This window comes from Cyprinus carpio, chromosome A18, assembly GCF_018340385.1.
Source record: "Cyprinus carpio isolate SPL01 chromosome A18, ASM1834038v1, whole genome shotgun sequence".
In the NCBI taxonomy this organism is placed as follows: Eukaryota; Metazoa; Chordata; class Actinopteri; order Cypriniformes; family Cyprinidae; genus Cyprinus; species Cyprinus carpio.
The window spans coordinates 9,884,690-9,911,766 of NC_056589.1; the positions used below are offsets into that span (position 1 = coordinate 9,884,690).

The window sequence follows — 27,077 nt, forward strand, 5'->3', positions numbered from 1 at the left end:
ACAATTCCTTTGTCAACAGTCTCCTCTGTGTCTCTCCATATTACCGTATGCTGTGTATGCTCTTCTGTATCATCCACACCACAAGAATGCACTGTTTTCTTTCAAATCAAAGCTAAATATATGTAGAAACAGCGCATCCTTGTGGCGCGGATGATACAGAATGGCATAGGCAGCATACGGTGATATGGAGAGACATGAGATTGTTGACAAAGTAATTGTTGAATAAAGTCGTTATTTTTGTTTTCTTCGCTTACAAAAAGTGTAAGCGGGTTTGGAATGACATGGAGGTAAGAGATTATTGACAAAATTTTCATTTTGGGGTGAAGTATCCCTTTAAGGCTCGTTTTGATGTCTGTGTTGTTTCCAACAAGGGGCACATGGGGACTGGTTCCAGGGAATACATGGAAAGATTTTGATTGTGCTTACTTGTGATTTGCCTTTTTTTTTAAACAGCAAGATACTTTTTACCTATCCCAGCTCAATATTTGTATGTTGATTTCCCACAGAAAAAAAAGTGTAAAAACTGCTCTGCTCTGTTTGTTTGTTTGTCTTACTTATTGTGCCCAAGAGCAAGATCTATTTAAGTCCACGTCATACTAACAAGAAACTATGCTTCTAACCACAGGTCAAGAGCTGTAGTTTCAAACACACAACCTTGCAATGTTGTTTGTGAATGATCGATGGGAGTGTGTTTTTGGGAAACACTGACTCATTGAAATGTTATTAACAACAGAACTTGCAAACATGTTTGGCTGACAGTGCTTTCGGGAAATGCATCCCAGCCTGACACAGCAACACTGGCTCTATGGTGTAACTTTTGGGAAGGACTACCTGTTTATCCAACCAGTGGCAGATGGAGCAGTGTTTTAGAAACCTATTGAAATTGTAATTTTGCAATTCTTTTTGTTAAGAGGAGTTATGCAAAAACTACAAATCACTTAAAAATAAAAAAAGAACGTACACACACACACACACACACACATATACACACATATAAATACATACTATATTTCTTCAGACACTACATGTGTTAAAGCATTCAGTAAAAAATAAATAAATAAATGAATAAATAAATAAAACTTGAATATATATATATGAATATGAATATATATATAATATATATATAATATAAATATATAATATAGATTATATATATATATATGAATATGTTTATTTATTCATTTATTTCTTTAACACATGTAGTGTCTAAAGAAATATAGTTTAATATGAGTTATTTAAAAGAAAGCCATTGCAGGTGTCAATGACAGGCCTCAGTGTCTAAAATGAAAACACTATTAGTAACATCAGCGAGACTGATTGAGGTCATTGCTTCTTTGATAAAGATTTCTTCATTTCCATCTTTAAATCCTTGATTAAAGTAGAGAGCTAACAAAGAGAGATGACCTCAGGGGCTCTACTAGTGGTCCAAATAGAAGGAACTCTGAATGAAACTGACTGTCATTTGTTGAGGTTTGCTCTGAAGCACAGATAGTGTCTGGGGGCTTTCTTGTGTGATGAAATGGGTTTCTGATTGAATCTAGAGTGGGGAAAAGAGCCCACTTTCATCGGCGGGGAGAACATCTATGGAACATTAAAATTGTAGATAGCCTTTCAATGAAGTGTAATATTTATAAGATGCAGCAGGATGCAGCTTTAGGTTTTGGTTGACCCTGAATAATGTACGAAATTCTGCAAATTCAGAAATTCAACCTCGGTTATGCAAAGGCTTATTAATTAAATGAATATGTGTTAAATACTGTTTGCAGAGGCTCATTTTTGTATGTTGTTACATTATTTATCAAACGATTGCTTTATTCAAAATTACATTTAGAAAGCAAAAAATTCTGATTTATTTTGGGTTTTCATCCACCTTGTGGTGGTGCTGTAATCAATACTGTATTTTATTATTTGTGAAATCTTTCTGAAATGCTTAAAGAGTGTTGAAAAGTGTACCTGGGTATTCTAATCAACTGCTCATCGCAGATAATCGACTCTCACTGAATGTATGATGAGACACACATATAAGTAAATATATGCCTAAATGACATGTTTGTAATACATAATAATATGAAAATATATTATATTATAAGAATTTATAATCTCTTTAACCACAATATTAATTAATTAATCTATCTATCCACTGATTGATTGATTGATTGATTGATTGTATTTTTTTTGTTTGTTTGTTTGTTTTACACAAACATTTACATTTAACAAAATTTAAAATAAAAATAATAATAATCTTTTGAGCAGGGTTGTCCCACCAGACGGGAAAGAAAACCTGAAGTGGATTTGTGTTATTTTGTTTATTATTATTATATCTTTGGAGGATTAATGGGAAATAAAAACTAAATCAGTTTTTTTTTTTAGTCCTTTTTATGAGACAACTGTCACATATACAGGTCCTTCTCAAAAAATTAGCATATTGTGATAAAAGTTCATTATTTTCCATAATGTAATGATAAAAATTAAACTTTCATATATTTTAGATTCATTGCACACCAACTGAAAATATTTCAGGTCTTTTATTGTTTTAATACTGAGGATTTTGGCATACAGCTCATGAAAACCCAAAATTCCTATCTCAAAAAATTAGCATATTTCATCCGACCAATAAAAGAAAAGTGTTTTTAATACAAATAAAAAGTCAACCTTCAAATAATTATGTACAGTTATGCACTCAATACTTGGTCGGGAATCCTTTTGCAGAAATGACTGCTTCAATGCGGCGTGGCATGGAGGCAATTAGCCTGTGGCACTGCTGAGGTGTTATGGAGGCCCAGGATGCTTCGATAGCGGGCCTTAAGCTCATCCAGAGTGTTGGGTCTTGCGTCTCTCAACTTTCTCTTCACAATATCCCACAGATTCTCTATGGGGTTCAGGTCAGGAGAGTTGCCAGGCCAATTGAGCACAGTAATACCATTGTTAGTAAACCATTTACCAGTGGTTTTGGCACTGTGAGCGGGTGCCAGGTCGTGCTGAAAAAACGAAATCTTCATCTCCATAAAGCTTTTCAGCAGATGGAAGCATGAAGTGCTCCAAAATCTCCTGATAGCTAGCTGCATTGACCCTGCCCTTGATAAAACACAGTGGACCAACACCAGCAGCTGACATGGCACCCCAGACCATCACTGACTGTGGGTACTTGACACTGGACTTCAGGCATTTTGGCATTTCCTTCTCCCCAGTCTTCCTCCAGACTCTGGCACCTTAATTTCCGAATGACATGCAAAATTTGCTTTCATCCGAAAAAAGTACTTTGGACCACTGAGCAAACAGTCCAGTGCTGCTTCTCTGTGGGGAATGCGGCACCTGAAGCCCATTTCCTGCACACGCCTGTGCACGGTGGCTCTGGATGTTTCTACTCCAGACTCAGTCCACTGCTTCCGCAGGTCCCCGAAGGTCTGGAATCGGTCCTTCTCCACAATCTTCCTCAGGGTCCGGTCACCTCTTCTCGTTGTGCAGCGTTTTTTGCCACACTTTTTCCTTCCCACAGACAGCCTATTCGTTCAGAAATTTCTTTCTGTGTCTTACCCTCTCGCTTGAGGGTGTCAATGATGGCCTTCTGGACAGCAGTCAGGTCGGCAGTCTTACCCATGATTGCGGTTTTGAGTAATGAACCAGGCTGGGAGTTTTTTAAAAGCCTCAGGAATCTTTTGCAGGTGTTTTAGAGTTAATTAGTTGATTCAGATGATTAGATTAATAGCTCGTTTAGAGAACCTTTTCATGATATGCAAATTTTTTGAGATAGAAATTTTGGGTTTTCATGAGCTGTATGCCAAAATCATCAGTATTAAAACAATAAAAGACCTGAAATATTTCAGTTGGTGTGCAATGAATCTAAAATATATGAAAGTTTATTTTTTATCATTACATTATGGAAAATAATGAACTTTTATCACAATATGCTAATTTTTTGAGAAGGACCTGTATGGTCTTTGTAATGAGATGCATGATGCAGAATCAATTACAAAGATACAACAAATACAGGGCTGACTGCAAGAAGAACACGGAGAATCACAACAGTAACCAGATAACCTTAAGATGAGAACCAACCAAGATCTGAACAGAACCATGGGTATAATTACACAAGAGATAACTAGAACTAAACAACTCACAAATGACTACGGCTCCCCACACATGGCATGCAGGAAAAAATAGTAGGCTAAATTGTGCACACGATTACTATTGCGTTCCCTCGATTTACTAAAACGTGCACACAATTACTATAAATTTGTGTCCCTTGATTTACTAATTCGTTCCCTCGATGTACTAAAACGTGCGCATGATTTACTAATTCGTTCCCTCGATGTACTAAAATGTGTTCCCTCGATGTACTAAATTCCGCTCGATTTACTCGTTGTTCACTCGATTTGCTAAATTGTGCGCATGATTTAGCAAATCGAGTGAACGCAATAGAAAATCGAGGGAACGCAATAGTAATCGTGTGCACGTTTTAGTACATTGAGGGAACGAATAAGTAAATCGTGCACACAATTTATTTATTTTTTCTTGCATGTCATGTGCGGGGCTCCATAGATGACAATGCGTAACTAAGGAAACTAACTAGGACACAAGGAACTCTACAACAAAAGGATACACAACTGTAATCCTCGAGGCAACATACTCATATTCATGCATCAGATTTCTAAATAAATTAATATTTTACATGATATCGATAGAAGTCCACTTGGTTACAAAATTATAACAAATTATACATAAACTTAAGGCCAGACCTAAACACTGTATATGAAAATAAGAGAAACAGTCTTTGTTCTTCTTTTTTCAGCGTTTGATGGTGCAAATGGAATGTAAACAAGAAAAACCAAACCACACTCACAAATCAGCACCGGAGGCTGTCAGAACTACCACACATCTTGAGTAACCATGGAATCACATTGTGTTAATATGAACTGAATTAGCATATTTTCAGTGTCCTGTTCGGAGATCAGCATGCAGGAAACCAGAGTTGCTGTGACAGTTCTGTCATGACATCCATATTAAAACTGTGATATATTGCAAGAACTCTGTGCTTCTAGCTCTCACTGATATAAACAGGATGATGTGTTTCTCTTTCCCCCAATGTTGCAAATCATACTGAAACATCCTATTACTTTTGATGGACTCTGCAAAATTACAGTGTTTTATAGGCTGCTTGTATGGTTAAGATGGCAGTAGAATGTGAATTAGCTTTAGTCGTCCTATTTTGCAATCATTAGAAAGAACATGTGTGAAGAATCCCAAGACATGGTTCTATGTCCAGTTTTCAGCAGTTATAAACCATAGAATCTGATAGTAAAATCAAAGCCAGTATGAATTATAATAGTTGCTGCCTAAATAACAAAGTAGTCATTAATAGGTAACGTCTCGATTACATATTGTAACCCTCATTCCCTGAGGGAGGAAACAGAGACATCACGTCGGTGACCGATGAATTGTGTATCTCGCCAGAGAGACCAATCTACTTTGAGTGTAAACGAAACGAGCCATTGCATACTGGAATGTGATGATTGCATCCAGCTGCCGCTGATCGCAGCGTGGGAATTAATAGGCAGCAGACACACTGCATATTCAGGTTTTTGCTGAGGAGCTGAGCCAGTGACCTGGCCGTTCAGTGGTGGTACAGCAGGGAACGAGTCTTCAGGTAATGAAGGTTACAATACGTAACCGAGACGTTTCCTTTCAGTCAGTCACTTTTGATGTCACGTCCGTGACCGACAAATTGGGAATCCCTACCACAGTGCTGTGGATGCTGCCCCTTCCAGTGTCCTGTGTAAGCCTCCTGTGCCCACTTTTTTGAGTAGGCCAGGGCTCTCAATAAGAATACTAGTAACTGTTGTCACTTCCCACTCAGTGAAATTGGATAACACTGGGAAAACTTATACATTCCACTTAGGACATGAAGCCCCATCCTTCCCGAATGAGGTTTCGGAAGCACTTGGAAACCGTTTAGTTGCATATGGAAGATTTATGGAAACCGTTTAGGTGCATATGGGAGATTTAGATTGCAACTCTCTTGGGAAATGGCAGAAAGTCTAACAGGGAAACACAGGCTCTGTAAAACCCGATAAGTTCAGAAAACTCAAATTTTGTGGACACCGATTACCTAATAAAAACTCAATTAAATAACAATTAAGTCAAACTAAAAAGCCTCCTGGAATAAGCACAGAAAGTATAACTTTAACTTCAGAGACTAAAAGTAGACATTTATATGTACTGCCAATAGAGTGGGGGAACTATAACATCAGTACCCGGAAGAGTAATTCACCGTGGATTCCTTCTAGATTTTCCTATGGGATTTTATAATGGGGTTTTTCAATTAAAATGAAGCCTGTGGTAAACAGAACTTGAGGATACTATTACGTTTTGTTGTACAACGTAAATTGTACATATTTTGAACATAAATTACATGTTTAATAAATGTAGTAGTTAGATAAGAAGGTTTAGGCTGAGAGTGTGTGCAGATTACACTGTTGAAAACAAAAAACAAAAAAAAACAATTAGAAGTATCGTCAAGTTCTGTTTACCACTGGATTTATTTTATTCATAAATTGAAAAACCCCATTAAAAAAAAAACCTATAGGAAATCTCAAAGGAACCCTCAGCGAATTACATTTCCTGGTACTGACATCATAGTTCCCCCACTTCAGATCTATTAATGCACTTAATACTTACATTTCATGTCCTGAAGAACAGTTCTCCTCACACACGTACACTGCGAGAGCATGAAGGGCTCCTTTCATGTTGACATCATGTAAATAAAAATAAAATTGTTAAACAATCAGGGCCAACTTTATTTTATATACAATGAAGACAGTGATGGAGGTAGTTAGTGTTTCTGAATTTGCACTCACCTGAAGATCAAACATTTTAGAATGTCATGCAACATCTGTGAAATCTTGCTGGTGTGTGCCACTTTCTCTGATATGGTGAAACTCAGTACAAACCTAGAAAACCAAAAACATGCACAAGTGAGTGTATAACCAACAATGGATGTAGAAAAGAGAAAAAAAGCATTGTATGGCTAAGCTGATCCTGGAAACATTTGCCACCAAATGGTCTTAACAATCAACTTAACATTAGCTCATGATGCTTTTAACAAATGCAGCACTAATCAGTCGAAGTTAACAGCAGCGACATTCAAAATGTACGTCAGGACTGCGTTTACTGAAAAATACTGGCTAACATTAACATTAGTCCCCTTCTTTGACGTTAACATTATACTATAACCACTAGGGAAACGCAGCGCTTTACAGCCCTGTGTAAAAAACGGTCTTTCCCAAAAAATGAAAACATTCCTTTATCATGATATTATTACAACACTCAAAAAGCAAATAAGAAATTTTCACAGTTGTTTTGATTTACTTACAAGTTGTTCCATTAAGTTTGCTCTGGTCACTTGCGAGTCTCCGCCATGTTGAATGGATTCTTCTCTGAACATCGGTTAGAGAAACAACGTGACTCACTTTACATCACTCAGTAAACTTAAAAATAATAATTTAGGTAGATGATTTTAGTAAAAGCTGTTTATTTAGTAATTTTTAATAATTAATTAATCTTTAAGAAAATGTAATTGTTATAAGTTGGATCAACAATTTAACAGACTTTAATTGCAGTGTTCTTATTATTTATAAGTTAGTAGTACTGTTCGGGTTAACGGTGTATGGAACCCAGCTCTTTACCGGTTCTCCAGGATTCATCGAGTAAGGGCCAGGCACCAGAGGTTATGCCACGTCTGGCTGCCAAGAGGATGGAGGATCTACATTAGGAACTCTCCGGAGCGGTTTTAGCAAGCATACACTAAACCGAGGCCTCTTGGTGCTTATACCCATTTGAGGTGAGAACACAGGAGGATACCCGTTCAACATGAAGGCTATAGAACCTGTTGGGGGTCACCTAGTCCGCAGTTCTACAAATGTCTGTCAGCAAGGCACCACGAGCCAGCACCCAGGAGAGTGTGACACTTCTAGTACAGTGAGCTCACAACCTGAGCAACATCGCATTACCCAGAGAACTTCCTGTGACCTTGGTCGTTCGGAGCGTGAGGTCAGTTGCGTTTTGGATTTTCTTTAGAACTTCAGAATCATGACCATCCTCGTGCAGGTCCTTCAGTGCTTGAGCATGGTGTACCTGCAGTAACGCCATGGCATGTAAGGCGGCGGCAGCCTCTCCACAGGCTGCATATGCATTGCCGATCAGACCAGACAAGTTTCTACAGGCATGGGAGGGAAGGGACAGGCGGTATTAGGACACAACTGCATCGCTACTGACCGCTCCACCAGGGGGATCTACGTATACCCCCGGCAGAATCCAAATGACTTGTGAGAACAGAAGTGTGCAAAAGTGAAAATGTGCATGAATCTCATATAATTTTGTGGGTGTACAATACAGTCGTGCAAAGGCAAAAGGCCATAACTTTGTTTTTGGTTGAAAATTAGTTATTGATATTTTTGGGACATGCAAGACCTCCTTTATCATGTGCATAAATATCTTGAGTCAATTTGTTTGAACACCATATAACACCAGTCACCCCACTTTGACTTTGTTTTGGAATGCTCAGATTGAGTTACGGTACTCTGCCTTTTTTTACTTCAATATGAAGTTACTGTGCTGGCCTGGAGTTACATGGTATTCTGCCTTTGTTTTACTATCCATTAAAATCTTCCACATTTAAATTATGGTGTAACGTGTCCTTTCATACATCTGTCACTGAACTACTTCATTAGATTAGAAAAAAATAAATACAATTATATAAAAATAACAAAGCACTGTATACAAGCAAAGACTAGATAACTTGGCATCAATAATTAATCATAAATAATCTTTAAAGGTTTTTTTTTTTTTTTTTTTTTTTTTTTTTTTGCGTGGACTCGAATGCTGTGACAGCGTACTAAAATCATTAGTAAAAGTTTGCAGTTAAATCCATATCCTAACTTTTCTTGTACCCTGATCAAATCCATAGCAATTTACGTCATCGGAGATGTTTAATCTACAAGCATTCTGAGCATAATTCCTACTGCCAGCGTTCACATCAATCCACAAGTAGTTCCTTTAGGTTAGAGCTATTGTCATTCTATTCGATGTAAAAGCAATTTGGTTATGTCTTGAATCCTTTTACATTAGTGAACATTGCAAATAAATTGGTTGCAAAATGGTATCCACTCACATGTTTGTCTGGTTGTTACAGTCAGAAAAAAACAGTTAATACAGTAACATTACTACATGTTATAGCTTATGAGATGGCCCATGTATCTAAAAAAAAGCAGATACATGTTTTTTTTTTTTTTTTTTTTCTTGAGGAGACCGTTTGTTTGTAGCTTGGAAGATGGAAAGTAGCAAACAATTCAGGAAATGTGTGGTGCCTTGTCTGTACTTCATTATGCTGGGCAACGTACATTATTTGAGTGTGATCTGCTCAGGGATCTTTAACCACACTATTTCAGGAAAAAGGACTATAGCTGAACAGATTACCAGCCTTTCAAATAGGATTTAAATTTTTGATTGAGGTGTTTACTTGAAGTCTTTAGTTTGATTGTGCCATTGGTCTGATTATAATTGGATTATAATCAGATTGGGATGCATGTAAATGAAGCAGTTTTTCTGTTAATTTTTTTTTTTTTTTAACACACCCTAGGAACCAGCTAAAACAGTACTTCTCAAACCTGTCCTAGAGACCTAAGGCTGCACATTTTTAGATATGTTACATCTGGTCTACTGAGATGTCTTTATCTGATCAATTTTTGAAGGCAGCATAAATGTACAGTACTCTTCGCTGCCTATGACATCTCATTATTCTGAGCATTCGATTCCATGACAGATGAGCTTAAATAATTAAAAAAATAAAATGGCATCTGAGTCAGATAGATGACTGTTTCAGCTTTTAATTTTATTCCTTGTGAGTAATTAGTTTCATAGTCATAGTTATTAAATTTTAAGTTTAAAGTTGTAGATCATTAGAACTTTGTACTGCCTCAAAAGCCTGTACAAATTCACGAATACACTAATTTTTTATAATCATTATTGTTCATCGTCCAATATTCTGAAGGTTGAATGTTAACATATCTGAGTGATTAAAATAAATTTAAATAAATTAAAACTTAAAATACAGCTTTTAAAAAATATTCCTAATGTCATTTCCTCACCCTTTCAAAATTCCTCCTCTGACAGTAACAGCTATCTGAGATGTTCTTCTGTTTTCTTTACTTTCTTGTCAGTAAGTGTTTTGTTGGCTGTCAGAATGCACTTAGCTCTCTGAGTTAAATGGTCCATCCTCCCCAGAGAGCTGTTGTGTTGATGCTGGCTGTATTGTTGTTGATAAGTGCCTTCAAAGTCCCAAGTCTGGTGCCTAAATGTCACCGTTCATAGTTTGTCCATCACACGAGTAGTGAACAGAAACAAGACTTTTTCTCCTACCATACTGCCACTCATAAACTGCTATTAATATTTCAATATGAAGTATATCTGTTTTTGTTGCAGTATCTGTTTCTGTCACTGTTTATTTACTTAGTCCACCTGCTCGATCCTACGGTGGCCATGAGAGCTCAAAGTGCCAAAAAAAAACCTGCAAATAGAAAAAAACACCTGCAAATTAAGAAAACATTTTCATCAATTTGACAACATGCGCTACAAATTCTCACAACACAACCAAATACAGAAACGCACTGCAAATTCTCACAACACAACCAAATACAGAAACGCACTGCAAATTCTCACAACACAACAAAATTCAGAAATGCGCTGCAAATTCTCACAACAAAAAGCAAATAAACATGCTGCAAATACAAAATAAATAAACAAAACAGAAATGTGCTGCAAATATGCACAGACCACATTTGAAATGTTTAAGGGAAGCACATTTCTTTGTAGCGTGTGAGTATTTGTAGCGTGTTTCTGTATTTGTTTGTTGTGAAAATTTGCAGCACATTTCTGTATTTGGTTGTGTTGTAAGAATTTGCAGTACACATGTTGTCAAATTGAAGACGTTTTTTTTTTAATTTGCAGGTGTTTTTTCTATTTGCAAGGGGTTTTTTTTGTTTGTTTTTTTTATTTTATTTTTATTTGCAGTGCATTGAGCACTCTCGGCCACCATACCATCCTCTTTGCAACAGTCTTACAGCAAGCTTGTATAAAGCACTATGACATTTACTTCAATCAAGACACAGCAATCAAACAAACACAATTTTAGATTAATTTACATTAGTACAAATATAGCTAGCTTACTATCAATCATTTTAAGAAAGCAAATCTGAATAACGCATTCCATATCCATGCAATAAACATTTCAGATGCATTGTCCTTTAGTTCCATCTTATTATAATTGTTCACCTTAGACTCTCCTACAATACTTGTTAGTTCAATGTGGCATTGTCCATGATATTCGAAAAATCAGTTACACTCTTGCTCAATTGATAATACTTCTGTATCAAATCAACCTTCTGCAATATTGGCTTTTATGAAGCAAAAAGTAAATAAATAAATACAAATGCTGGAGTGAATTGTTTGAAAATAAAGACATATGTTGGGCTGGATGCATGTTCCACATGCAGTGATATACACTAAATTCATTACATTTCAGTAAAAAAATAATAAATAATAAATAATAATTATTACATTAATTATAATAATAGCTACATTTTTAGTAGTAGTAGTAGTAGCAGCTGCAGAAGCAGCAGCAGCAGTAATAGGAGTAGTAGTTATTGTTCTTTTACCTATCAGACAGGAGACTTTAAGTTGAAGTTATCTTCCCATACCCTGCCCTTTGTTATTTTCCTTTGTATCTTCCCTTTAACACCGATTGTCTTCATGCAACTTTGTTATTGGTTTTTCAATACAATACTGTATGGGCCTGATATGGCACATTTCCAAGTGCCTCCTGCCAAGGAATAGGGAAATTTAATTCTCTTGTCTTGTGGCTTGTAAATGATTAAAGATGTTTTCAGTAATGCTGGCCAATAAACCTTGATGATCACACAGTTGATGTCAGGAACGTTTCACCCTTTACCCCTCTTACAACAAATAACAATAAAGACCACTTTGAGTTCTGTGTCTAGCACTGTAATGGTACTGACGCTAACAAATACTGATGCAAAATTCTATTCTTTTATATGAATCTTAAAAACCACAGCAACCTGCATCTTCTGGAATTTAAGTCTAAATTTATGGTGCTATTGAGTGAGCAAATGCATATGTGCAGTCATTCTAAAACTTCCCTTAAGAAGATTCCAATTAGAGGCAGGGTTTAGTTTGAGTTACTCATCAAAGGTTTCATTAAGGATTAAAATGAACTGACTGTTAAAGCTGTTTCCTAAGAGATACATGTTCACCACATCATACAATTAAAATGATGCAGAGCATATTCATTCATACTTGAGAACAGAGACATGATGAGTACAGCGCAGGGCTGATAATGCAGTATGATTCAGTGACTGTTATTAAACAATAGTTTACCCCAGAATTAAAATTCTGTCACCACTCTGTGACATTTTGGATGTCTCCCTCACCTAACACACCTGATCAGCTCATTAATAGAGACTGGAAGACCTTCATTGGGTGTGTCCAATAAGGGAGAAAGTTATCTTTGTTGTTGTTGTATTGTTTTTTTTGTTTGTTTGTTTGTTTGTTTGTTTGTTTGAAAAACTTAGCAAAATGTATAAACTAACCTCAAGGAACATTCTATAAAATTAAGGATGATAACTATAATAATAACTATGACCCGGTTTCACAGACAGGGCTTAGAATAAGCCAGGAGTAGGCCTTAATGTGTACTAGTGTGTAGTCGGAGACTACAGAGTCCTGGAGTAAATTAAGTAAGCTTAAATGAGAACACCTGGGATAAGCCTGATTATGAGTATAAGCACATGCCATTGGACTGATGTTGGTCATAAAAACCTGGAATGGACTAGAAAACATTATTATTGGTGTACATCTTGACACAAAACAATAGCAGAGGCAAAAAGAATTCATTTAAAAAAACTTTAATGAGTATGAAAAAACGCCACTGAAACAAATTGTGACAAACTATCCAGTTATTGAAAGCAAAATCCACACTTCTTCAAGTAAGCAAAAGAAAAGGAGTGCTTGGAATGCAATTTGCAATGAATTCAATGCAAATGAAAATGCAACCACAAGAAAAATACAACAACTTCAGGTGAGATTTCTTCATTATTATCATAGCACATTTGTCATTCATATTTTTCAGACAATTTATAATGAATGATATTTGCCTGTATAGACTCTGTGGAAGAACCTTAAACTGGCTTTAAAAAGACAGAATGTAGACATCAGAAGACAGGGTTTTTTTTTTTTTTTAAACCACTGATGGTGGACCACCAAATAAAGACAAAACTCATGAACTGAGTGACTTGCTGTCTGGAAAAATACAGCACCAGCAACCTCTGGATGGTATACCAGATGATGATCACTTGAACAGTTCAGATGAAGAACTGAGCACAAATGGTATGTAAAAAAGAAATTGGTTACTTCCTTTGGTATATATTTCACTCTGTCAATCTTTATTCTTTCATTCTAAGGATCATGTGAGTTTATATTTGCTTCTGTGTTTTTCCCCACAGAAGAAAAGAATCTGAACAGGTTTGAAGAGCCAGAGCACAATGAGTGCGTGCCCTCCACATCTGCGCTAGGATCCCTGAGAAAAGATGCTGCCACCACCTCTTTCAGAAGAGAACAAGCAAGATGACCCTCCATGAAAAGTTAGCCAGAGAATTTCATGAGAAAAAAACAAAACAAAATGGAGTACCTGAAGGAAGAACATGAAATGAAAATGAGAATTCTACAGGTTGAATTGGATATGTTGGAAGAAAGGTGTATGATCCAAAAAGAGATACAGTAAGGAGACAACTGTGATAACCAGCCATGGTGAACAATGTGTAATAATAATAATAATAATAATAATAATAATAAAACTTTTGCCATTTAGATATTTATGAGTGAAGGTGTGTGTTTATTTATTTATTTATTTATTTATTTTAAACCACTGACTACATTTTCAACCAATATTGGTTTAGTAACTTTTTACTTTTGTTGAACACTATTTTCATTTTGTACAGAACAGACATTATCAAAGCAAAATAAGCCATAATGAATCATGTTCCATCTTGAAATGCATCTCATCTAGATGCAATGTAAAAGCAACTCCGTGTGCAAGTCCTTGTTGGTCATTGGCTGCCTCAGCCATGTGCATATCTGCTTCATTGTGATCTTTCGTTGGAGGATCAGGACAGCAGTGCTGCTTCAGGAAATTGTGAACAATGATGACCTTGCAGCATCTTCTTGGCCTGAAACGCTGTGTATTGCGTAAGCACTGGAATTGATTTTTCCATATCCCAAACATGCATTCAACCATGTCTCTTGTTTGGATATGAGCTCTGTTGTATCTTTGCTGCTCAGTTATTGTGGGATTTATGTATGGAGTGAATAAAAATTTACTCTGACCATATCCACTGTCACCAAGTAAAAGTCTGCTTTGCTGACCTCTCTGAAACAGAAAAATCCTTGAATCGTGAGTTGAACCTTTCCAACATGCAACAATGTTTGCAAACTCTAAATTAGATGTGCATACACCCTGAATGTTGATAGAAAACCACTTCTTACGGTTCCTGTACTCCTCAGCATCAGGAGTTGATGAACATTTGATGGGAACATGACATCCATCTATACAGCCAATCACACCTGGGAAGTGCCCATATTCATAGAATTGCACTTTATAGTTGTCTTGGTCAGCAGCATCAGGAAAAATTATGTAAAGACTCCTCAGTTCACAAATGGCTCTGCAGAATTTGCAAACTATTCTACAGACAGTTGCTTCACTGGCACCACACAAATCACCAGTTTCACGATGAAAAGTCTCAGATACCAAAAACCTCAATGTGAGCAGAACTTGGAGAGAACTGGGTAAAGACCTTCCTCTCAGAGACAGAGAGGAGAGTCTTGGCTTAAGAAAAGATATTATCTCCAATGCATTTTCTTTGTACTTACAGAAGTGGCCTTGAAAAGCTATGTCATCAAAGTAATGTAATGAATCACTCCTATCCACAAGTACTCTGGCTGGCCTTGCTTGTTGGGTTTCATTTAGATATTCCAAATAGTCCATGCTCCCTCACAAACAGTACTAAGCAGGAGTTAAACCTGCCTCCTTGAAGGATTAATTTAAGATTCAATTTAGTCATAGACTAGCTATAATCCTCCCTCTTGCAATCGGCTTTGTTTAATCCAGAACAGGCTAAATCTATGACTATTTTAAGATATGTCTGTGCAAGTCGCTTTGAGTTAAGACAGCTCAAGTGAGCAGTTTAGTCTGGGACTAGGCTTAAGCCCTGTCTGTAAAACCAGCCCTATATCTATCAAGTTTCAGTAATCCTTTTAATCTATTAGAATAATAACATGCACACTACAATAGTGACACAGAGGAATGTATCATTGGAATTACTTACAGAATAATTTCTTCCTACTGACGAATGATAAAAACATTGCCAGCCTATCAGAATTGAATCAGCCTATTAAAGAGCTTGAGGTTTTGCATATAATAAGCAGAACATTATCTAACGTACACCACACATGTTGTAGAAGCTAATTCTAGTTATCACTGTGTTTTCCTTTCATAGGTTCACTTAATGTTCTGTTAGTAACAGAGTTCCATGTTCAAGTTCACAGACTGAGACTGCAGAAAGCACATCATGTTTGCTTTCATCATTTTGCAAAAGCACAGTATTGTGAGTGCACACAAATAAATATAGAGTCTTTACAGATTTGAAAGATGTATTACTCTTGTCTGTATGACCAAAAATGAGAGATTATTTTAAGAGCAAGTGAGCTCACTGGCACCTTTATCTGTCCTGCAGTAAGCGTGCTGCTGTTCAGCTTCCACGCTCAGGACCGACACTTAAACAGCACATACATCTCTAGGTTAACATTAGATTGAGTGGCCATGTAAAGTTGCTAATTCTTACATATTTCAGATGATAAACCATATTTGAGAGGTCGATGAATGATTGATGAGCATTTGAATGTCCTGCCCGTCGATGTACTGTATTACCATAGACTAGCCATTAACAAACTGTCCATCATGGACTGCATTACCCCACCCATGGAATTTGTTTATGTATTTTTATTTTCCTGCGACTAAGTAACTTATAAAATTTTTGTCAACCAAGCCTCTTCTGGTCGACTAATGATTAGCCGACTATTAGGGGGCAGCCCTAGTTAGCACTATATTTTCCTATCATGGGTTGGCTTAATAATGTGTGAGTACATGAAACTATGGAAACACCCTCCAGGTGTGATGATTGAATTCATATAGAATTTATGCCAATTCATTGGCTGATGGCGTTGATGCTGCCCTCAAAGACACCACATCACACGCCATTACTCCTCAGATTTATTTCTTTAGAAAGTTTAATTGTGTTTCAGTGACTCAGTTTAAGTGGAATTTATCTTCCCTTGGAGTAGAACACAGTGTGATTTCATCAGTGTGTTTGTGTTGTCACTTATTATGACTTTGAAAACTCTTATAGTGTTCTCTTATAGTGAACTGTTAACAATGCAACAGTTTTAAAATAAAGCTCTTTGCTTGACATTCTTTTTGAGAAAAGGAAGAAGGTCGGTCATCGCTTGTCACACTGGTTCTGCAGTGATCCAATGTGGACTTTGAGGCTATGGAGATTGAGAAGGCAGATTTCTCTCTTCCACTCTCCCCAGAATGCTTGCATTGTATTTCCCTGTGGAATTTACAAGTAGAGTTGTGTTCAAGTCTAGAAGGTTGCAATGCAAAGTATTTCAGCTATGTTTCTCTCTACTACAGCTTTGGACTTGAGGGATTTTAACCCCAAAACCCTATATGTGGAGGTTAGCAAACTACATTCTTTGGATGCAGAGCAACTTTCTGTCTTTAAGGGTGGTGTACAGTATATCACTTGCTTTGATTGAGACTAGTGCCCACTTATCTCATTAATTCTCCATCACCTTGTGATTGACACCCACTTGTATGCCTTCTCACCAATCAGTCTGCACAATTCTTATGAGAGTGCTGAATGACAGAGTGTCTTTTGCTGGTGTTGTATCACTACAGCTTCCTTGTAGAAATCTGAAAAGTGATGACATTGTATATAATTTTCAGGCACCAGTGATGTGCCTCGGAGGGTAACCCTAGTGCCATCAGCTTGAGAATTGGCATAATTCTACATGAGCTTCAGACAATCATCACACCTTCGAGGTTCTAGCAGTGTACTGATGAATCGTCTTGTTCCCTTCTTAGGAAATCAAGCTTGCATATGTAACTGAGGCATTCTTGTGAATGGCCCTAAAAAGTGTACAAATAATTCTACTTTTATAGTGTCCTTTTTGGAGCTTGGCTGTGGGAGTATGTATGCATTTAGTTAGTTATTTTACTGATTTGTGCTCATTTCAACTAATCTCAACACTGTCAGCAAAATCGACGGGACACAAGGGTATGTCAGTATAACAGCAGGTTTATTGAAGAGTGCATATGAAGGCATGTGCAGACAAGACATAGATGTGCAGGTAAGTATCCAGGTAACTGAAAGGGATGGGTAGCTTACCTGGGTGAAGTAATGTGTCCTTTCCTTTCTTTCAGGAGGAATGTCAGGAACAGAGGATCAGTGGAGCACTGGAGAACCTGGAAGCAGATCACTGGAGTACTTGGAGGTGAGTAAACAGAGAGGTGAATCAGGTAAGGTATATTAAGCAGCTGTGAGACCAGACAATGAGAGAGTGCAGTAAGCATGTCTTTAAAGGGAGCTTGATTGGCAGTGACACTTGAGGAGGATCCATTGGTGCATTTCAGATGTGAGTGATTGGCAAGGGAGTGCAGCTGAGTGGCAAGAGGGATGCTGGGAAATGCAGTGAAGAGGCGGCTCAACTGGTGACTGTGAAAGTACCCTCGCTCGAAGGAGTGGCTTCCAGACACTCTAACAATCACATAGTCCAGGAGATAGGGAGAACCGGGGGGGGGGGGGGGGGGTGGTTGGACGGAGGGCCAGGGCACTATAACAGAGACAGGGTAGGTAGCATGAGCAGGGTAGGTGGACACGAGGACTGACAAGGGAGGACTGGGCTCCAGATTGAACTCTGTGATGTGACCAGGCTCCTGGTTGAGCCCTGTGAAATGGGTACCTTCTGGAGCAGACTCTGGAGAGCATCCATGGACTAGAGCAGGATTCTGGCAGAGCTCTGAGGTAAAGCGGGCAATAGACTGAGCTCGTGGGCTGGAACCTGCACTGGACTCTGGTCTGGAACAGATACTTTCAGTGAGCCGATCTCAGAATCAGAAGCTTTCTTTGGGCCAAACTTAGGAACAGGGGCTTTCTCTGGGCCAAACTCAGGAACAGAGACCCTCTCTGGGCTAAAGTTGGGGACTGGAGCCCTCTCTGGGCTAAACTCGGGAACAGAAGCCCTCACAGGGCCTACCTCTGGAACAGGACTCCTCTCTGGGCTAAACTCTGGATCAGGAGCCCTCACTGGGCTTAACTCAGTAACAGGAGCCCTCTCTAGGCCTAACTGGGAACAGGAGCCTTCACTTGACTTTGGTCAGGAGCTAGAGGCATAGGCTCTGGCATGGTAGCCCTGATAGGCCGAGACTTAGACGTTGCAACCATCCTGACTGGGGGTTTTGGCATGGTGACCATCTTGACCGGGAACTCAGAGAAGGACAGTGCTGGAGTCCTTACTGGGCAGTGCTCAGGGACTGGATTTCTCTCTGGGTTGTGCTCAGGTGCTGGAGCCTTTACTGGGGAGTGCGTGGAGACTGGTGTTTTTACTAAGTTGTGCTCCAGTAAAGGAGCAGGAAACACTGCAGTGAACTCAGGGGCTGGAGCCGTCACTGGAGTGGACTCAGGGGCTGGGGCCAACACTGGAGAGGACCCAGGGGCTGGAGCCGACACTGGAGCGGACTCAGGGGCTGGAGCCGACACTGGAGCGGACTTTGAAGAGCATCTTTTTACTGGGATATGTTCCAGTAGAGGAGCAGGAAATGCTGGAGTGTACTCAGGGGCTGGAGCAGACTCCGAGTCTGGAGCCGAGACTGGAGAAGATTTTTAACTTTTTCTTAGCCTTCTCCTCTGGGATGATGTTTTTATGGTCTCGGGCTTAGTCTCTGGAGCAGACTCAGAATTGGACTGACACCCTGGAGTGGGGACTTGACTGAAGCCTGGAGTGGACTCTGGAACAAACTCATGGACAGATATGAATGGGGTAGCCAGTGACAGAGTGGTGATGTGGGTTTCAACCACCTCACCAGCAGTGAGGGAGGAACCACACAGCAACATCACACAGTTAATATACTATGCGAGAGAATAAGAGCTGCCTGATGTGGGTACCTGACCAACAAGACTGTCGTCGAGTCCAAGCCAGAAAATAGTCTTCACGTCATCACTCCAGGGCACAAGATGAGAGAGTTCAATAAACTCCTCAACATATTCCTTGATAGGGTGGCCATCCTGATTACAGGTGTAGAATAGTTCGGCAGGATCAAAGTAAATGGAGCTCATTCTGCTGTCTTGTTGATGGTGATGGTCTGGTCTTCTGTCAGCAAACACGACAGGACACAAGGGTAAGTCAATATAACAGCAGGTTTATCGAAGACTGAGGCAGGTGCCGACAAGACATAGACATACAGGTAAGTATCCAGGTAACTGAAAGGGATGTGTAGCTTAACTTGGTGAAGTAATTTAACTTAACTGGTGCAAAACAGTGTAATCATAGATCACATTAGGTCCTCTGTATTGTATCTGCTTGTTTTACATTCTTTGGCCACCAGGTGGTATTGTGAGCATATTAAGCCTCGTGAACCCTTTTGTGAACCACTTTGATGAAAAGCTTCAATGCTTCACAAGGATTCATCTCGTCATCACTTCTGAGAGGTGAGTAAACAGAGAGGTGAGTCAGGTAAGTCGTGCTAAGCAACTGTGAGACCAGACAATGAGAGAGTGGAGTGAGCATCTCTTTATATGGAGCTTGATTGGCAGTGACTGAAGAATTTTAGGTGTGAGTGATTGGCAAGGGAAGGCAGGTGAGTGGCAAGAGGGATGCTGGGAAATGCAGCAGAGGCGGCTCAACTGGTGACTGTGAAAAACACTGCATACATTAGGTTTCCTATTTTGAGGCCTGTCCTTGCAATACTATGACTGTGTGGGTTCCATGTCAGAAATGGCTTCTTCAGGTAAGGTATATTCCCAATGCAGCATGATAAAGCAAGGTCTAGGCAAAATAAATAAATAAATGCTGAGATGGAGGAGCTACACAGAACCCTGACTTAAACATTTTCTATGACTGTGTTCTGGGTCACATCAACAAAAATCAGTAGATACCCCCAGTAATGCTCCTGAGGCCGAATGAAAGCAAATTCCTGCAGCAGAGTTCCAGTTTCTAAAAGAAAGCTATCTCAAAAGAGTGGAGGCAAAGAAAGGAATGATGATTCATGATTTAATGGATTCATGCCCATGATCCTGTAAGGAGCAATGGGTCTCATTCATGACACATGAGCAGAATTAATACATCCTTGTAAACCATTCTGCCAACAATTAATTGTGGAAATGCACAAAAGAATGGTTTCACAAATGTTTTACTCAGATATTCTGCTTGTGTTGTATGATTGAAGTCCTGATTTTGTAACATAATATTTATATTTTTCCTTTATGCATGCCTAATAATCAGTATACATTAATTTCAAACAGTCAAGAACTGTATGTTTGTAATCTTTTATCCAAATATAATAACTAATATAATAACTTAAATGTAATAAACTCTGAAAAGCCTGTTTTAAGGCAAAGGGTGATTTAGCAAATGGAGGCTAATTTATAAACCATTCATGGAATGGACTCCTTGTTTGTGCAAAAATATCTGGGTTATTACACTATTTGCAAAACGAATGTTTCAGGAATGCAAAATTAATATTTCCTACTGGCATAGTAAAGTAAACAATATAAATAAATGTCTTAAAACATTTGTTTGTTTCCATATAGAATCTAAATGCCAAAATGTCTCTACTCTTCATATATCATCATTTAGGAACCCAGTCACTTCATGTGATATCTCAGGATATTTAGAAGTATTGGCATTTTTATCTGGACGTGTAGTAATCTCCATTTTCAGTACCTCCACACTCCACATTATCTGCTATCTTGCTGGAATACCTTTCTGCTTGTGTCCAAAAACAGCCCCTAAAAGAGGATTTCAAATTTATTTATTTATTTATTTATTTATTTATTTATTTTTATTTTATTTATTTTTTCTTCATCCAGCATAAGTGACCATAATGATGAGACTCTCTTGGGGCAGTTGTGGCCTAATGGTTACAGAGTTGGAATTGTAACCCGAAGGTTGCAGGTTTGAGTCTCAGGTCCAGCAAGAATTGTTGTTGGAGGGAGTGAATAACCAGCGCTCTCTCTCACCATCAACACCACAACTGAGGTGAGACCCTTGAGCAAGGCACCGAACCCCCAACTGCTCCCCAGGTGGCGCAGCAATATGGCTGTCCACTGCTCCTGGTGTTTGTTCATGGTGTGTGTGTGTTCACTACTATGTGTGTGCACTTGGATGGGTTAAATGCAGAGCACAAATTCCGAGTATGGGTCACCATACTTGGCCACACCTCACTTCACACTTTGATTGGTTAAATGAATAGCTTTATTTGGTGTGGGTAGGAATGATTGGGGCCAGGACTGCAGACACTCTCAAAAGAGGTTAGCAGATCAGAGTGCATTGTAGTGTTCAGTTGTGGTGAAGGCAAGACTGCTCTCCATTTATGCTTGGTTTCCTGAAAAAAAAAAAAAAAAGGAAGGAAGGAGAATTAGAAAGAAGAACCTCTGGCCACAGCAAGCAGAGTCATTTCTGAGCCAGATTCCACCTTAAACCTCAGCTGATGGCTTTCTTTATTTTTTTTTCTTTATCCTAAATGATTACTTATTGTTGTGTCTTCCTTTTTAGTTATAAAGACAGGGGATGTTAAACAAGATTCAGGGATACCAATTCAGGAACAGAAAAAAAAAAAATGTGTCTTTTTAATTCTCACATTGCACTGGTATACAGGGAGCAAATCACTTTGTCATCACTACATGACTCCACCCCTTACTTGCATATAAAGTATTATTTCTATTCATACATAACACTTACAATGGTACTTAATGTCTGTGGAACACTGGGTCTCATTCACTAAGCTTGCATACACACATATTTGATTGTGAAATCTGCGTCTGAACATTTTCAGGCTTCTCTGAATAATGGTGCATATATATTTCTGTGTACAGCTGGCTAATGTGAGATCTGTAACCTGGGTATGTATAAAAGGTGTTTATTGTCTTTGAACTGGTGTTGAGGATGGCACACTTAGCATATGAGGGTGTGTGGAGTATGTTTGACAAGAGTGACGAAAAGCTGTACAGGATAGATTGTGCGGAAAGTCCTTACAGTTGGTATAGAAAATAACCACCCATTTGTAAAATAATCACATTTTGTTGCTCTGCAGCCTGAAATGAAGATGGAGTTTTTGTGTCTGAAATTTTTTTGTGAGAAGTATGAATGTGCATTTAGCCTAAATACAAATCATTTACACATTTATTAGTGAATGAGACTCAATGTGATTATACTGTACAGCCCATACTGCCCAGTCTACAGTATGTTGCTGCATGAACTCAGTAGTTTATAAAAATAAGTAGCGCCAAACTGGTTATTTAGTATGTTCATGTGTGGACAGTGAAGAATGAAAGAAACTGCAGTAACACAGATTCTGTGTACAATTAAGAGTTCCTTGGTTAACCAACTTAACAGAAAGACTCTGTTGCATTACTATAATATATATATGTGTGTGTGTGTGTGTGTGTGTGTGAGTGTGAGAGAGACAAGTGGGGCGGGGCCAAGAGCCGTGCGAATGAAGTGAGGCCGGTGGAGTGTTCTGTTTCAAACTTTCACATAGCATCTTTAGGTTATAATAACATTAAAAATTATAATCCAGATTTTGATTTTCAAAGATTTATCAGCATTTTGTATTATTATTTTTTTTTTTTTTTCTCAAAATGCAATAAGATATAAAAATTATTTGTGGGGCAGTCGTGGCCTAGTGGTTAGAGAGTTTAACTCCTAACCCTAAGGTTGTGGGTTCGAGTCTTGGGCCAGCAATACCACGACTGAGGTGCCCTTGAGCAAGGCACCGAACACCCAACTGCTCCCCGGGCGCCACAGCATAAATGGCTGCCCACTGCTCCGGGTGTGTGTTCACTGCTGTGTGTGTGCACTTTCGATGGGTTAAATGCAGAGCACAAATTCTGAGTATGGGTCACCATACTTGGCTGTATGTCACGTCACACTTATTTTTCATATTGAAACAGTTGAAAATACACAACATGGTTAATCTACATATGACAGCCTCTGAACTTGGTCAATACTAATCTTATAGGCACTGGACTAAAAATACATTCAATCAGTCTTCGCTCCCAAAATGAATTCAACGGGTCATTTTGTTAATGCTATAAATTAATTACAGCAATAAAAGAAAATTTAATCATGAACAAGAACATGAACAACATCACATTAGACCACAGAAATTCCAAAATTTAATTTCCCTTACATTCAGCTTCCAAAAGTGCATTCATCTTTGCCCTGTTACATTAATTTAGTTGACTAGTGCTATACGCTGTATTAACAAAAACATAAATGGCATTAATAAAAACACTTACACTGACAAACTACACAATATTGCATTCATAATCGAATGCGACTCATCTGTGATTATGAACGCGATATTGCATAGCTTAGTGATCTACAGCTGTGTATCCATCTGAAAGCACATGATGGAGATTAACTATTAATCACAGAACCGGCTGTACTGACGAGATGCGCATGACAATCACATGCAATTTATCGTGCAACCCTAAGTTTGTTTGTTGATCACAAAGTACAAAGTAGATAAGGAAAACTAGGATGCCAGGTGTATTCAAAGCGCCGCCATTACTGTCTAGAGTGTGTGGAATGGTGGACTTTGATTGGTTGAGTGGATATATTGCATTCTGCAGAGAAGGGAGACTGGCATTTGTCGCGGTTTGGAAAGAAAGGGAGAAAACATAACAATAACTCAGTGGATACTGCATTTAGCTTAAAATTAAAAATTGGCTTTTCAATACCGACCAGATACAATACTGATTTGGCGGAAATTATCGCATTTTGGAACCAAACTCTTCATATATATATGTGTTGGAAACATTCCTCAGAGATTTTGGTCCATATTGACATGATAGCATCACACAGTTGCTGCAGATTTGTCGGCTGCACATCCCAAAGCTGCTCTATTGGATTGAGATCTGGTGACTGTGGAGGCCATTTGAGTAAAGTGAACACATTGTCATGTTCAAGAAACCAGTCTGAGATTATTTGAGCTATGTGACATGGTGCATTATCCTGCTGGAAGTAGCCATTAGAAGATGGGTACACTCTAGTCAACGTTCAAATATATGACTACCGATACAGGAGAGAACCAATCAGCTGTGCCATTGTATTAATGATGTAATATATATATATATATATATATATATATAAATACAGTATGGGTAAGAATCATTCTGGCAAAATCACTCTGGACCCCTCACATCCAGCACACTCCCACTTTGAACTGTTGCCATCTACTCGATGCTATAGGGCCCTGAGCACCAGAACGGCCAGACACAGGAACAGTTTCTTCCCCCAGGCAATCCATCTCATGAACACTTGACAATGACTGTGGAACACACAACACTATTTATACACTCATACTCTTATTTATATAACACACATACTTAGTCTACACTTCAATTTGTACATAATATACCTGTACATACAAAACTGTCTATTGTAATATACCTGCACATACAATTGTCAATTTGTATATTGTTATAAGTCTCAAATAAACCAAATAAATGCAGGCTTGAGTATCAGAATGAGCTTTTTATATATATATATATATATATAGCTTTGTTGCAAAATATATAACCTGATTTTATTTTCTGATTTTATTTTATTTATTTATTTATTTATTTTATTTTTTTCACTGATAGCTAAAAAAGTTTGCAAACAGAATAATTAAAATGCATTGCACTATAGTTTTAAAACTCATTAAGATGACAATGTGCATAATGTAAGATGGTGTATCATGCCATGGAATTATCTAATATTATGGTTGTTCTGCACTTTTGAATCTGTTTAAATGTGTATAAAAGCAAGCCAGTTCATAGAATTTCATTCTGTGTATTCTGAGTATTTAACAACAAAAGTCTGCACCTTTTCTGTTACATCTGTGCCACCTACATAAATGCACTCTATAATGAATCTTTGTAGAGAGAAATGAGAGTTCAGTGAGTCATCTTGACGTTGCTTTGTCGTTTGTCTTTGTCATTATACATTTAATTCATATTAAAATTATGTTTTATTAACAAGGTTCGGGAGGAGCACGTCAGATACTTAGCCTAATTAACACAGGTGGAGCACACTCAAGTTAATCAACACCATGATATAAATACAGCTGACTTACCTCTATCCATTGATGGTTTATCAGCATCCCTCCTCCGCCTCACTTCGAGTTCATACTACACTTATATGGGGGGTTACTCTAGGTTCGGGCCATTCCCGAGCTCGGAGCCCTTCCCCAGACAACAAGCCAAATATGCATTACCATACTTCAGCTAATTATATGTAAGCGTGAACTCGTGAAATTATAGTTCACCCATAGTTCAATATCACCCATAGTTCATCCTGTAACAATTAGTAACAAAAGATACTTGAGTAACATGGGCATCTGTCAAAGCCTTGAGGTTCCAAGTTTCAGTATGTGCAAATTGTGTCTAATTGCATGATGATGAATAATAGGTTCAGTCTGTTTCTTACACAAATCTATTTTTTTTGGAGCGTGGTGTTCGGATCCCAGCACTCCTGTCTTGTTCAGTTTCAGTTTTGTGCCGGGGTTCGGACAATTGCACTCCATGTTCTGTCTTGTTGTGTGAGTATTGCGGTTTCGAGTTCGCTCCGGCTATAAACTCTTCTGTCCGTGTATGTTGTGTTCTGTGTAGCACGTGGTTCATGTTTGGCCGCCTGCGTTCTCGTTGTCTTGTGTTGCACACAGCTTGTGTTTTCACTGGCTGTGTGCTTTCATGTTATGTTTTGTCTTGTGCTGTGTAGCACACAGCTTATGTTTTAACTGGTTACGTGCTTTCATGTTGTCAAGTACTATAAATGAAAAATTAAAAAACGACTTTTAGATACTTGACTTATCTTGTGCCTCATCATTGTAAAGTAGATCTGCATTTGTGTTAAATATTCTGAAGTTCTAAACCCAAAGCATTAAACCTCTGCAATGAAATCAACCTGGAACTGAATTGTAATGACAACAACAACAGCTCTGTGACATTTAAATTATAAAGAACCAAGGAAAACCTAATCCTTCCTAACACTTTAAGGCTATTCTAGTGATGCTCCTACAGGAGAAGCTAATCTAATGTAGGATTGTGTTCTGATTTTGAATTGCCAAGAATCGGTGTGTAAGAGAGCTGGGGCAATACTGCATGTCAGGCTCATGGTGTGAAACAGTGTCATTGCTGCATTATAAAGAATAATGTCCTTTAACCTCAGCAGTAAACCTGATTCCCTTGACAGTCTTTAATAATGCCCTTCCTGTGAACTCTTGATATGGTTCGAGTGGGATAGAGCTGTACACACACACACTCTGCTGGCCTGTGTGCCGTGAGCCATTGATGAAATATTTACACAGCTTTTATGAGACTCTGATGTGATCAGTCCATCAGCAGGAAGAAAGGGAAGCTTCATTCATCATTTCCTGTCAAGACAAATGGAGGGATGGCTTGAGAGAAAGAAACACTGCAAAAAAAAAAAGAAAAAGGACTTATTTTTTTTCTTGTTAAAAAAGCAAGATAAAACTGATCAAGATATTTAGACTTGTTTTCAGATAATATATCATTTAAAGTGTCAAATTTTGTTTTGTTCAAGATTTGGTTACATTTTTGGTCATGTTATGATCTGTTCTCAGATTTTTTTTTCTTCCTCCATCTTCTCAAAATAATTTATCTAAA

The 27,077-nt window shown here is 38.2% G+C and overlaps 1 protein-coding gene and 1 long non-coding RNA gene across 3 annotated transcripts in view; both read left to right on the top strand.

Moving 5' to 3' along the window:
- LOC109051868 (spondin-1-like) overlaps window positions 1-27,077 on the top strand; it is a 224,995-nt gene that overhangs the window by 169,259 nt on the left and 28,659 nt on the right. The window lies entirely within an intron of this gene.
- On the top strand, window positions 11,035-13,927 carry LOC122148561. Its single transcript, XR_006162452.1, has 3 exons — window positions 11,035-13,147; window positions 13,232-13,455; window positions 13,572-13,927. It is a non-coding gene; the product is annotated as an uncharacterized LOC122148561 (long non-coding RNA).